Source organism: Acyrthosiphon pisum, chromosome A1 (assembly GCF_005508785.2).
Source record: "Acyrthosiphon pisum isolate AL4f chromosome A1, pea_aphid_22Mar2018_4r6ur, whole genome shotgun sequence".
Taxonomy (NCBI): domain Eukaryota; kingdom Metazoa; phylum Arthropoda; class Insecta; order Hemiptera; family Aphididae; genus Acyrthosiphon; species Acyrthosiphon pisum.
The window spans coordinates 45601214-45615480 of record NC_042494.1 but is presented as its reverse complement, the minus strand read 5'-3'; the positions used below and the strand labels follow the sequence as shown (position 1 = coordinate 45615480).

The following is a 14267-nucleotide window of genomic DNA, read 5'->3' as shown; positions in this document are numbered from 1 at the left end:
CCGCGCGGCACGGGGCCGACGGAGGCCGCGCGGCATTGCCGAAAATACGTCCACACACACGCCAAAAGCTGCTCCGTCTGGACGTGCCTTAAGAATATTTCCATTTTCCAAAATGTTTTCTTTGGTTTTTCCTAACTCATTTGAAAATCACTGGGAACCACTTATACAGATTCATTTATCATCAGAAAAATTACTGAAGTTGAAAATTAAAGCATTCTTTCGATTACTTATCGTGTACACAGATATAAATGAAATTTTTTGAAAACCATTGGGTCGCAAGTGGGAGCGCTGTTTACGTCACTGCCTTATTAATAAAATTTGAAAACACAATATTTTTGTGCTTTTATGTACTGTACAACATTTATTTATTTAATGAACGAAAATTGTGTGGGTAAATACATATTGATAAACAAAATAAAAAATAAATAACAATAAAAATAGATAATAATTATATTATGCAGTACGATATGCATTATGCAGTAGGTAGGTTAATAGTGATTAATTTTTGATTTACAGCTAAATAACATGCTTTATAAATAATTTAGAATTTTTTTTTTGTTTTTGATGCAAAAAATGGCTTGGTACTTTTCTGTTATCCCTACTACCACTCGATGCCGCGACTACTCTATTCTGTTATCTCTACTACTAACCATAAAATCATCAAGATATTAAATATATATATTTATATATAAATTAAAAAGCTGGACAAGTGGGTACCACTCTGCTGTATAGTAGTTGTCAAGTATGTCATTGTAATGCGTATGTGTTATATTTGAATTCAATGATAAATCATTGGATACGATTCTGAGCGGAGACAGTGCGTTAGACTAGACCTAGCTTAGTAGTACCGAACACGTATGGCTACTGGGTAAATACCCCATAACTTTTGCAAGTGGTAGGTGGGTGACTGCTTAGTGCTTTAAGGTCTTATTGAGTTTGATAAATTACCACTAAATACACAATATCGTTAAAATTATATATTCAAATGCTCATAAAAAAAGGTCTATGTACGCATAAAATATGAACTGTATTGGGGAGGTATTTTAAATTTTTATATTTATATCCATGTCTATGATTTATTATCGGTTTTATCTAAATCAGCATCGGCGAGGTAGTCGAGATAACAGAATTGAGACTCGCGGTAGTAGGGATAACAGAAAAGTACCAATGGCTTACTCTGGTGGGGGGTGTGCCCGTATCGTCAAAAAATGCGTGGTTGCCGAAATGTCCGTACACCTGCATACACTGACATGGCCACATGGGAACGGATGACGAACGACTTATCTGCGGCGTGCCAACAATAAACAATACGTAATCGCTCGCGCTAGGATTCGTACCGCGAAAACAGTAATCGTCGCCGCCGCGCAGTGTCGAGTGTTGCACGTACACGCTCGGGAGTTGAGACGCAGGCGCGACGTGTGCGCACTATTATAATAATCATATTATTTCGTATTTTGTGTAGTATAATAATATGTAGAGAGCCCGAGAAGTACCTATACAAATATTTGGTCTGCCCGTTTATAATTTATATTATAACTGTCGTGTTGTAATAATCTGCGCGAGGTAATCACAAAATATATCGTTAACAATATTATCACTGCGAACAAAGATAATATGATATTTTAACGTCAGGTTTCTTGTGTTTATTCCTATGAGCGGCGTCGGCGTACGTAGTGGTCAGGAGGCGGTACATATACGCAGTTCGGCTATCGACGATAATACGTTATTATTATTATTTGCGTTGTCACACGAGGTGGCCTTTAATTATCGCCGGCAATGAGGTGCAGTAGGTTCGCCAATAACGTTCCACCCGTACAGATGCAGATGCAGTGATGCGTGTCCGGCATTTCGACGTGACCCACCGGAAAACGCAGCACGTCCGCTCGAGCACGCGGTCGTCTTTGGCGATAACTCAAAACTGAGTGAAAATATAGGTAGGTGGGGTAATGAGTAGTTTTTGTAGACAGGTACACCTTACATTATCTAGTTATTTAAAATCCACATAACGTTTTTATTTCAACTAGGTGTACTAGATATACCTATACATAATATTAAAATTACATTAGGACACGTTTTTGACAGTTTATATCTATACTTTATCGTCATTTAATGTTGTTTGTTACCGAATAAACGTACCTATTTGATATAATGTAATAGCGCTACCTTTAATCAGTTAAGTATATAATATCAATTTTAATTATCACAAGAAATCACAATCATCGTTTTTAAATAATGGCACAATATTACTATAAACAATTTGGTGAAATATAAAAAATAAAATTACAATTATAAATAATAGTTTTAAAAAACCAGAAATATTGAATAGTATAGTAGGTATCGCTGTTATAATATAATATTTAAAAAAAAATTAACAATAGTTTTAAAAATCACAAATATCATAGTATATGCTATAGCCTTTAAAAAAATTGGGATACCTCTCTTTTTATCTAAAAATCACAACCGTTGTTTTTAAGTTTATTAATAAAATAATGGCACAATATTACTATAGACAATTTGGTGAAATATAAAAATTATAAATAATGGTTTTAAAAAACCACAAATATCAAATAGTATATAATATTTTAGAGCTCCGATTACAGCTGTTATATATAAAAAAAAAATTTAAAAATCACAAATATCGTAAGTATATGCTAGTCTTTAAAAAAATTGGAATATCTCTTTCCCCACTTGAATATTCTTTACATATATTTTTAAATTTATTTTGTAACTGCATAAATCTTCGATTTTTTTTTTTTGAGTTATGTCCCCAATGCATTTTGAGCTAGTTTTGTTTCGTCATTCACTACCTCCAGTCGGATTTTCGTTATCAATACCCATATAGAGGAATGGCAATGTTCCACTAACTTTGAAAATCTATGATTCCATCCCTCAGTTTCATTAATAGTCCGATCACCGTCGTTCAATGTGATATTATGGACATTCCATACGTGAGGTGGAAATAAGGGTGAACAATTCCGCAAGCGTATGCAATTATCTTGTGTCGAATGTTTCATTGTATATGTATATCCTCTCCAACTAATTTTGTTCCCACCTTTGTTGAACTTAATAATTTCCATGTTTTACGAAAAATTACGGTTATATAGCACGTATTCACGTCGAAATGTAACTGACACAGAATTTATGGATAGTTTATACTTTATATCGATAATCCTACCACTGTTATCCAAAGTAATACATTTTAAACCTATATTATACCTAATACTCAATAGGATTTTACGTATATTTTTGTGTATAATATATTTATCCTATCTACGACAGTTATTTGGATGGGTTCGATAAGACGTTTGGCCTGTAATTGTTGTTACCTATACTCCATTCCAAATAAGAAACACCACGGCGGCTACGGGCAAAACCAGTTTTGCTACGTAAAAGTGTTTCTTATTTGGGATAGAGTATAGTATAATTATAATACTATAATAGTAATATTATACGGTATACTATATTACTTATTATAACTTATAACTTTGTCGTTTTTTTCCGTGTCGTTTTTTTCCGTGTTGTTTTTTTTCCGCGTCGTTATTTACCGATTACCAAATAATAGATTTAACAAAATATCAGTACCTATAAATAAATAAAATTACCATTTTAAATTAATATTGTTTAACATTATTTACATTGTAATAAAGTCATGTGCAATGTATTTATTATAAATATTAATTTTATCAATATTTCATTTTTTATTTATTTTAATTTATAAGCAGAATTACAAAAAAACATTTAATTCATGTCACTTTATAGGGAAGTCTCTTCATTCAATCACTTTTCAATACTTATATAGTTTAATAGTTATATCATATTTTTATCTAATTAACTACGCATATTATTTAAATACAATTAATACAATCATTGATAATATTCTATTCATAGTAAATGAAATAATGTATATTTATAATATTGTATACTCATTATATTAATATACTATTTTATCCTAATTAGGCATATTTTAGGGCATGAATTTACGAGCCCTGGTAATGAAACATCTACCCTTTGTGCAAGGGCTTGGCTCACACATGAATTTTGTTTAAGCTTACAAAAATCGAATTATTTTTTTGTTTTATATAGAGTTACCATTGGTTACAGGTAATAACACAGTTATTGTTATTGGATATAATTTTCTGTATTTTATTATATTTTGTTATATTTTATACCTTCTAAAGCTATTCTACATAAATGTAAAATTGAGTGCTATCTATTATTTATGAGAGGCGAAATGTATATAATATTAAATGTAGTTGAGGTTTATATACTTAAAAAATACTTTACTCATTTTGACAAAAAACAATGATAATGTTTTAACTGATCCAAAACGGATACGAATAAACGATAGATAGATCAATTAATAGTCGGCTGATACAAATATTAATATTATACGAATAAATATAAGAATATTGGTCGGGTTATAATATCTAAATGACGCTATAAATTATTTTTTCTGTATTAATTGTTCATTGAAACGACTTCAAGGACTTTGTCAATACGTATCACGAGTGGGTAGTAGGAAGATCATGTGATTCATTTATCTTTGTATATAAAACTATATGCATGATACTACCCCCTTCTCCAAAAGGACACATGTGCGGTCTTCACTCCCAGTGGAGTTGGACCTAATTGGAAATCGTATGACGCAATCGGACGACAGCACGGGGAATTGGTAATTGTGTAGAACCACACAAATGTTTTGCACTTTGCTATGAATCGAACCATTCACTGTGAGAGTTGTAGTCAACTCGCGACCACTGCGCTACTCCGGTCCCACGTCCCAATTTATTAAAATACACAGTTTTTAACAAATTGGCATCAAATTGTCTACACCTATTATTATTGAGATCCCGGACCAGTCGAAAAGTACTCGACTGATTTTGACGATTCTACTAAAGTTTAGATAATTGATATAAGTATTGAACCAGTTACTTTAGGGTGATTTAACCCTACAATATTAATAGAGGGGCTATTAATAATATTAAAATCATAATTACATATTCGTTTATTTCTGCTTGTAACTGGTTACATACGTAAGAGAAAAAAAGAAAATTATTAAGCAGGTGAATTTTCCATATCGGTTTCATTTATCCCGAGTAATACAACTAGTATTTTAAAAAAAAGTCCGGTTGTGTTGGATATTAATTTATAATATTATATTTGTAACTTGTATGTCATTACATTTTGAAGCAGAACATTTGCTTCAAAGTTCAACTTTCAAAGTGGTCTCTCAGGTTTCGGATATAAAAATCAGTTAATAGTACACTTGTACTACTGCTAACCTAATAATTTTCTTAATAATTATGGAAAACTGACCAAAAACTGTGCATTAAAATAAGAAAAACTGTTTTAGCTATTAATTATTGTCAATTTACATTAGGTTTTTTATTCAATTTATGTAAATTGCATTTGGTTTGTTTGTAAAAATGATTGAAAATGTACATAGCTAACACAAGAAAAATAAGGAAAACAAGAATTTTTATACAAAACCAGTTTTTCACAAAATCAATAATGTAGGTATTTTTGTTGTGATTCAAAAATAAATAATTGCAGAAACTCGAATTGTTCACTAAATATTTATTTTATTTATTTAACAGGACGGACAAAAATGTCCAATAAAAATGAAATATAAGATGATCGGTAGCATACAATTTTCTAAATTTAAGTCTTTGTAGTTAATTTACAACTTATTAAATAGGTTATAGATTTTTAGATAAACATAAACATCAAGTTAAGAGGACGTCACACAGACATTTAATGTCTCATTGCACATTTTAAGATGTACAAACAATTAACAATTTTAAAATACTCATAACTCGCTTTAAAATTAAAATATAATAAAAATCCGATGAGATTGTCTAGATAATAATCTTACCTTTACTAACAGAGCTACACGTGTTCTGCTGAGCATAAATTTGCCATATTATGCACTTGTCAGACAGCGACAGCAAAATGTCGGTGTACGTCCTATTAATTAAACTTATTACTATATAAAAAAGTACAAAAATATCGATTCATAGATTCTAATTTATTTCTTATATTCTATTTTATTAAATTATTTAAATATATATTTAATAGTTATCAATAGTTGAACATTAAAGTAAATCAATATGAAATATAATAACTAATTCCATATTTCCATATCTCTATTCTTAGGAGATTTTTAACCATAATTGGTAAACTGGAATGGGGCATAAAAAGTGTTTAGTTGTGTAGTGCTACGATTAGGAACCAGGAAGCTTAAGCTTGAAAGTAATTTTGGACAGTAAACTTGTCCATTATTAGATTAAAAATAAAACAGAGATCAAACCTTTCCCTTCGTAACGATTCCATGTTTAAAAGAGATAATAGTGACTGGCAAGAAGAGTGAGGTTGACGTTGAATGTCGCTGTTAAAAGACAAGTCTCAAAAAAACGATTTTGTATCACTTTTACTGCTTGAATAGCATTATCTAGACGTGTTATAGTTTTAAAAATATTTTGACTATCTTTATATCGATAGACATTTGTCATATTTGACTTGTTAATTTATTTTAGAATATTTGTATTTTAAAATTTTTATTGGTTGGTAAAAAAGCTCGAACAATTCAAACAAGGTATTTCAAAAGTTGTACTTATAGATATTTAAAAATATCAACAATACAGTAAAAAATTTTTTATAAGCGTTTGAAATAATGAAATATTAATTTTGACGAAATTGATCAATTTTCAAATTATTTAGTAATCAAAAATTGAACATTCAATTACTGAATCAATAAAATAATTATAATTGGTTTATTAACTATAATTGTTCATAAATTATCCTAAGAAATAGATGCAACCCTACGGCTTCTTTGCTCAGAATCGCTTTTGGTAGAACTATTACCTACAATGATTTAACGGGAGTTTTCCAATTGTGCTTAAAATTACCTTTTCAGTTTTCACATACCAATAATTACGTTCGGTATTTCCTGGGTTGATAGACCAATATTACGCTTGATAATTTTCAGGGTACTAACTAATATTCATTATATTCAATAGCACATATAACAATATTTTTATTGGAATAAAATGAATATAAACATTAATAACACATAATATATATTTTTTTTTATTTATTTTTTTTATTCATGGTACAGCTTCAACTGCTAAGGTTATTAGTTTGCAACAAAAAAATAAGTATTTAGTTACATATAAATGATACAATAGTTTCTTAAATTAGTTTTACATATAAATTAGTTTTTTTTGTTACATATAAATATACTAGCTCCTTAAATTAGGTTGTACATATCAATTTGTTCAAGAAATGCGATTATTTTGTTGGTGTTGTCATGGGTTGGGTTGAGGGCTTCGAAGATGTTACTGGACATTTCAATTCTTTTCCTGGTATCTATATGATCACGACATTGGACAAGAAGGTGCTTGACTGTGAGAGGTTCTCCGCAGGTTTCACACATTGCAGGTTCTTCTCTGTGTATAAGATGTCCATGGCACATCTTTGAGTGACCAATGTGTAGTCTGTTGATAACTACTTCATCTTTGCGATTTGATGTATAAGATTTGGGCCAGTATACGGTGGTATTTTTTACTTCCCTAACTCCTTAGTTTATTATTAGGTGTACCTACTCTGCCATTCGGATTCCCATACATTGGTACAAAAGGTGTTGACATTCCTATGGATGCATAATATATTATAACCTAATATACATAAACATAACTAAAGCATATTATGCAGCGTAATATTGGTATAATACTGACAACTGACCGTCTGACCCTAAAATACAAATTTTGTTTTAAGCGCAACTGGTTCATACTCCCCCCCCCCCCCACCCGCAAATTACATTACTCGATATTTACAACTAGGGCTAATGAATCATCAATTATGCTCTACAAAATAGCAAAAATGAAAAAATATGCTATAAAACAGACTTTAAAATCACTAAATATGCAAAATGTACTCTATAAACTATTAATATTTTTTGTCGTGGAATTTATTTCAAGCTTATTTAGCAATAAATCGAATATCCAAAAAAAACATGCAAATATTAGAAAACTCGAGCTTATGTTTTAAGTTCACTGGTTATTTTATTTTGTATGTCTTTAAAATTATATTTTAATAATTTAGTATTTTAACTATATGTATTTTTTTTTATTATATTTTAATATTTTATTTTTATTCGTATAAAAATAAATTTCCTTATTAAGTATTTATCAGCATCGGGTGTCATAAATAATTTATTTTCGCCATATTGAGCAAGTAGTTTATTAATCACTATAAAATAATAAAATAATTTAATGACATATTCCTATATAAAATGGCTAGTGGCTACCAATAATTATGATTATATTTACTTAATTTATTTTTATTTTTTATGCCTACACTTCAAATATTTTATTCATTTCATACCGGGATTATTTTAATCTATCATGTACAATATACATAATATATATAAGTTATCTATATCTCAATTCTCAGTAGGTATTATATAGGTACATATAGTATCTTATTATTCAACTCTGAGTAGCTTATTTGATAAATATGTATTTCAAAAAGTACTTTAATTATTTGTTAATCACGAGGTAATTATTATTTAGTTAACTTTAAAAAATACTTTTAGGTATAATATTATGATATTTTTACGTAATATGTGGTATTATAAAAATATATTCTATATGACTATATATAATATGAATAATGAATATAACTCAATATCCCCAACAATGTATCAGTCAATTAATCATACTGTATATATTATATAAAACTATAAAGTATAAACCTTGTATTGATTTGATTACAGTTTTTAAAAAATATATCAAAGTACAATTAAATACTAATTGGCACTGTGGCATTTAGTAGCACTTCTAGGAATAATATAAGTTAAAAATTATTATAAACAAAATAGTTTAAACATTTTAAATGATTCCAACCTTAATAATGTACTATAATGACTTGAGAAACTGTAATTATTTTTTCTTAACTATTCTTATGAATTAAAAAAAAAGCAATCCTGTGCAGGCACAGGTCATAGAAGTGAAACTTCCGCTTTGGCATTCAATACAATAATATAATAACTATTATAAAATTATATTTACAAATATTTACATTAGTAATGTCAAGTCAGGTTTAGATTTTGGATTAAATAAAAAATAATAATACAAAATGATAAATAAACAATATTTTTAAATTGTCATTCAATACAATAATATAACTATTATATAAAATTATATTTATTGGTTGTCGGGCAACGAAGTACCTACATAGAATCATTACTTATCATTTGGTTAGATCTTAATATCTTTATATTTACCATAGACTTATAATATATAGACCGCGCATTAGTGAAATATATTCAAGCCAACATGCGAACAAGCCAATGTGCGAGAGAGACAGACTCTGACATTACTTTTTCTAAGAGATTATAAGCAATAGTATAATCTTCGACCTTTTAAACTAATAGACGCGGCAAATATATTGACGCCAACATCTTGTACTATGTGACGTCACGTTTGGGCAAGACCGTCGTATTCGTATACTCATCGTATATTCGTATAGAATATAGTCAACGCTATTGAAATCTTTTGGCGCTCATTATTTTAATGATATAATATTTTTACTAATTACAATAGCATTGACGTATTGTCTATTATGGATAGTAATATAGTATAATATAGCTAAGTCTAGCAGTGGCTATCCCGTTATCCCGATAAATAATTAATAGCTAAATTAACTGGCTTAGGTACAAGTATACAACTGTTGAACTGTCTATTGCACTTCTCTTAGGTATAGGTATAAATGTATAATGAATTGTTTAATATTTAGTTATTAGTTAAAATTTAATTATTAAACTACATATTATATATACATATATAAACATAATATTATATTTATAATAAGTAATATAATTAATAGGTCTCACATTCAATAAAAATCACGAAACGGTACAATATTATACCATTAAAAGACTATAAATATGATCTTAAAAACTGTACAGTTTTGAAATATATACAAATAAGCTCCATTATACCTACCTTTAAAATAATTAGTATTTTTAATCAAGCCTCCGAGAAACATTTTGTACTTAGCAGTTTAGCACTCACTATATTATGTATACGAACACTGGTCGACCAGTAAATAATGCAATTATATATGTAGGTACCTACAAATTCAAACCCAGTAATAAAATATTTTTGATTTTATTTTAAACCATTGTCAATAAAATAAAAACCCAAGATAATATGAACATTTATTTTTTAATAATAATATATACTTACATTATACTTATACATAATATTATTATTTATTACCAATGAACCAATTTTAGGAAAAATCTAGGAAATAAAAGCCCCAAGCAACATTCATCGGAAAAAAAGCCCCGTAACAGCTAAATAACTACTATATTCTTTTTTATTATGATTTATTTAATTAATTAGAATCATAATATTATAATCATTAAATTGTTCTATGTAACACAATATCTTTAACATATTATCATAACATAACCATAACATAAACATAACCATAAAATATACTAGTTTAATAATTTGCTATTGATAAACTAATACATCTAGCATTAATCAATTAATGTTAATTATATTTCATTAATTATAAAATTATTTTATTATATTATTATGCATCTAATTTATTATGCTAGGTAATACATTTATTTTATTAAAAGGTAACTATAAAAAAATTACATACATATAGAGTCAATAATAAAATAAAATACCTTCATCATTTTTAAGATAAAGTCAAATGACAATTACTTTTATTACTATATACTTTAATAATTTATATTTCAAATGTATATTTATACCTATATAGTCTTAAATACTTAGTGTATTATTTTATTAAATATTATTATGAATTATGATATAAAAGTAGGTATATAAAATTATCAAACGAATATTAAATATTTTAAACAACAAAAGTTTTACATAGGTAATTATATTAAAATATAGATATATATTGTTTAAAATTTAAAATTATAAAATGCACACTATAATAAAAAAAAATGTTATGTACCTATTTAGTTGGTACAGGGCTTTTTTTTCCGAATACCATTTTTATTACTAGTAGGTAGTGTTATTACTTATACTTATTAGTTAATACGTATTATTAACAAAAGTCAATATTAGTATATTTACTACAACAAGTCGAATACTCGGGTTATTATAGTATTTATATTATTATAGTTGTATTAGTACGTCATATTACTTATTATTCATATTTGATATTTTGCCCAAACGTGACGTCATATCACTAAACATGTGGGCTACATAATTCTTCCTGTACAAGTATATGATAAGGCGCGTCTATTAGTTTATATGGTCGAAGAGTATAATAGTAATTATAATATATATTTATAATCTCAAGGGTTAATGTACAAATTGTCTATAAACTCCTTGAAATTGTAATGTCAGAGTCTGTCTCTCTCACTGAACAATAACAGTTCAGTGGTCTCTCTCGCACATATGTTGGCTTAAAGTGTTACACACAAAACGATGTTTTTTATAACACACATGCGCGGTCTATTTATTATAAGTCTATGATATTTACCATATTTCTTTATCTTATATTATCTATCTTTCCGTGAATTTCAAAGCTGTAATAATAATACTTATTGGTTGCCATTGTTTTAAAATTGTTGTTATGGTAACCGTTATAAATCGTAACGGATTTTCGTATAATGACTCTTGTAGTCTTGTGTCGTTGCCTTGAAAATTTACTCCCATCGCGTGTATAAAAGTTTCACTTCAAAAGATCATTTCAAATTTGATATTCTCTATGGGTGTCGGGTGATGAGAATACCTCTAAAATCCCAGGAAAATACGCCACTGTTTTAATGATCCATAGACCATAATAATATTGCATTAATAATATATGTAATATTGTAATGTATAGTACCTATGTATTTATATGATAATTGGCAGCATAGTAATTAGTGTATTATATATTTATATTATATACAGCTACAAAACACTGTGTAAGGTGTAACACGTCATCATATTTTATTATTTTTATTAATTGTTTAATGAAACACCGTAAACAATAATTGTCATATTTCAACGGTTAAACGGAGATTATTTATTTATGGAAAAAAGTAAGTTTGTCTTAAGCTCATAATATAGTTATCAAATTTTAAAATCTGAATAATTAAAGATAAAATTTAGAACGGATTTTAAATACCTTGGATTAGTGGATCATCATTTATGTAGGTACCTATTGTATTAAAACAATTAAATTATTAAAGTATTACAAGTTAAGAGATGTCTGCTATGAAAATTATACGAAATTTTTATTGCTATATTTGTCATTCGAGCGTGGTTTTTACGATGTTTATTGTATTTTGTAAATTATATTTTTTATTACGTAACTTTATAATCCAACTGTTCTATAGTGGTGTCCTGGTGTAATTAGCTTGATCTATAGGTATGTTGATTTATGATTACTTCTAGATCCAATAGATATTTTAATATTAAAAGATCTATAAATGTGAGATTTAATTTAATTAAAATGTAATTGATATAATTTAATAATATTATTGTGATTGCATGTCAATATACACTAGTAAAATAGAACATGTTCTATGGCAACCATTACAATAAATTGCCAGCACTATTCCTTTCACTAGTATACTTTTAAATTTTAAATTAATTAACACAGACGTAGAATCTAGTATATACAATCCAGTACCCTATATACAGCACTAAAGCACAATAAGTAACGACTATCGTGTGAAACGGACTTTATTCTATCCATAATAGTGATTTACGCCGGGCCTACTACCAAAATAGAAAAAATTTGTAAGGTTCATAAAAATGTACCTTTGCAAAAACCTGTATACATTAATTATACTCGTATGAATAATAACAAGATAGGTACAATAAATTTGACAAATCAACTAAATCATTCATCATATTATTATGTGTAATTTTAAACACAAAATGTTCATAAAAATAAAAATTATAATACATACTGGCATACTATATCATAATAATTAATAATAATATATAATCCAGATTTCTAAAAATGTGTGTGACGTTAAAGTTATAAATATATTTGTCGTTATATTTATACAAATTTAAAATAATGTCACCATTATTTATGTTAACGACCATAAAATATTATGGGCCCAAAAAATCATATTTTTTATTTATATTGTCTATTGGTGCTTACCAAGTACCGATAGATGATTGAAGTAGGTATCTACATTTGATTTATAATTTATTTTAAAACTCAAAACTTAGAATATCAAAATCTACAACTAGTAATTCTTAAAGTGTATCCGAAATGATTTTCCTATCCCCACCCCCTAGATTAATATCTACGGAAAAATATTAAGATCTCATATCATAATAATATATGCTAAGGAATATTCAACAAAATGTTAATGATGATAACTACTTTTTTCATACTTTGTATTATTGCAGTAGTACCTTCACCTTTATAATTTATAATAATAGAAAATTCACAATGTTACTAGTGTTTATTGGCAATGGCTAATAATTTTAATATAATATTTATAAATGTTTGTATTTATTGTTTACTACTGCATCGGCGATAAAGTAATATAATTATTAATTATTAATTGATACCACGACAAAGTTTTAATAGTTTTATTTATAATTAGAAGTATAATTATTTATTATTAAGTTAGTTGATATCAGTAGGGAAAAACAAACCCAACGTAAAAAAAAAATATAAAAATATTATTCACACGCGATGGGAGTAAATTTTCAAGGCAACGACACAAGAGTCATTATACGAAAATCCGTTACGATTTATAACGGTTACCATAACAACAATTTTAAAACAATGGCAACCAATAAGTATTATTATTACAGCTTTGAAATTCACGGAAAGATAGATAATATAAGATAAAGAAATATGGTAAATATCATAGACTTATAATAAATAGACCGCGCATGTGTGTTATAAAAACATCGTTTTGTGTGTAACACTTTAAGCCAACATATGTGCGAGAGAGACCACTGAACTGTTATTGTTCAGTGAGAGAGACAGACTCTGACATTACAATTTCAAGGAGTTTATAGACAATTTGTACATTAACCCTTGAGATTATAAATATATATTATAATTACTATTATACTCTTCGACCATATAAACTAATAGACGCGCCTTATCATATACTTGTACAGGAAGAATTATGTAGCCCACATGTTTAGTGATATGACGTCACGTTTGGGCAAAATATCAAATATGAATAATAAGTAATATGACGTACTATACAACTATAATATATAATACTATATACCCCGAGTATTCGA

The 14267-nt window shown here is 27.7% G+C and overlaps 2 protein-coding genes across 7 annotated transcripts in view; one reads left to right on the top strand and one right to left on the bottom strand.

Moving 5' to 3' along the window:
* The window catches only part of LOC107884639, a 4940-nt gene extending 3663 nt beyond the window's left edge, over positions 1-1277 (bottom strand). Inside the window, exon 1 of the transcript XR_001680056.2 lies at positions 1177-1277. The gene's annotated coding sequence lies outside the window, so the exon portion shown is untranslated. The remainder of the gene's footprint in view (positions 1-1176) is intronic.
* Positions 1278-1369: 92 nt separating this feature from the next.
* The window catches only part of LOC100159025, a 22140-nt gene continuing 9242 nt past the window's right edge, over positions 1370-14267 (top strand). For 3 of the 6 annotated variants that reach the window (XM_029487144.1, XM_029487145.1, XM_001944460.5), the window contains exon 1: positions 1378-1934. The gene's annotated coding sequence lies outside the window, so the exon portion shown is untranslated. Of the gene's footprint in view, positions 1935-14267 lie in introns of all 6 variants that reach the window. The other 3 variants (XM_029487147.1, XM_029487148.1, XM_029487146.1) reach the window with 3 other exon arrangements.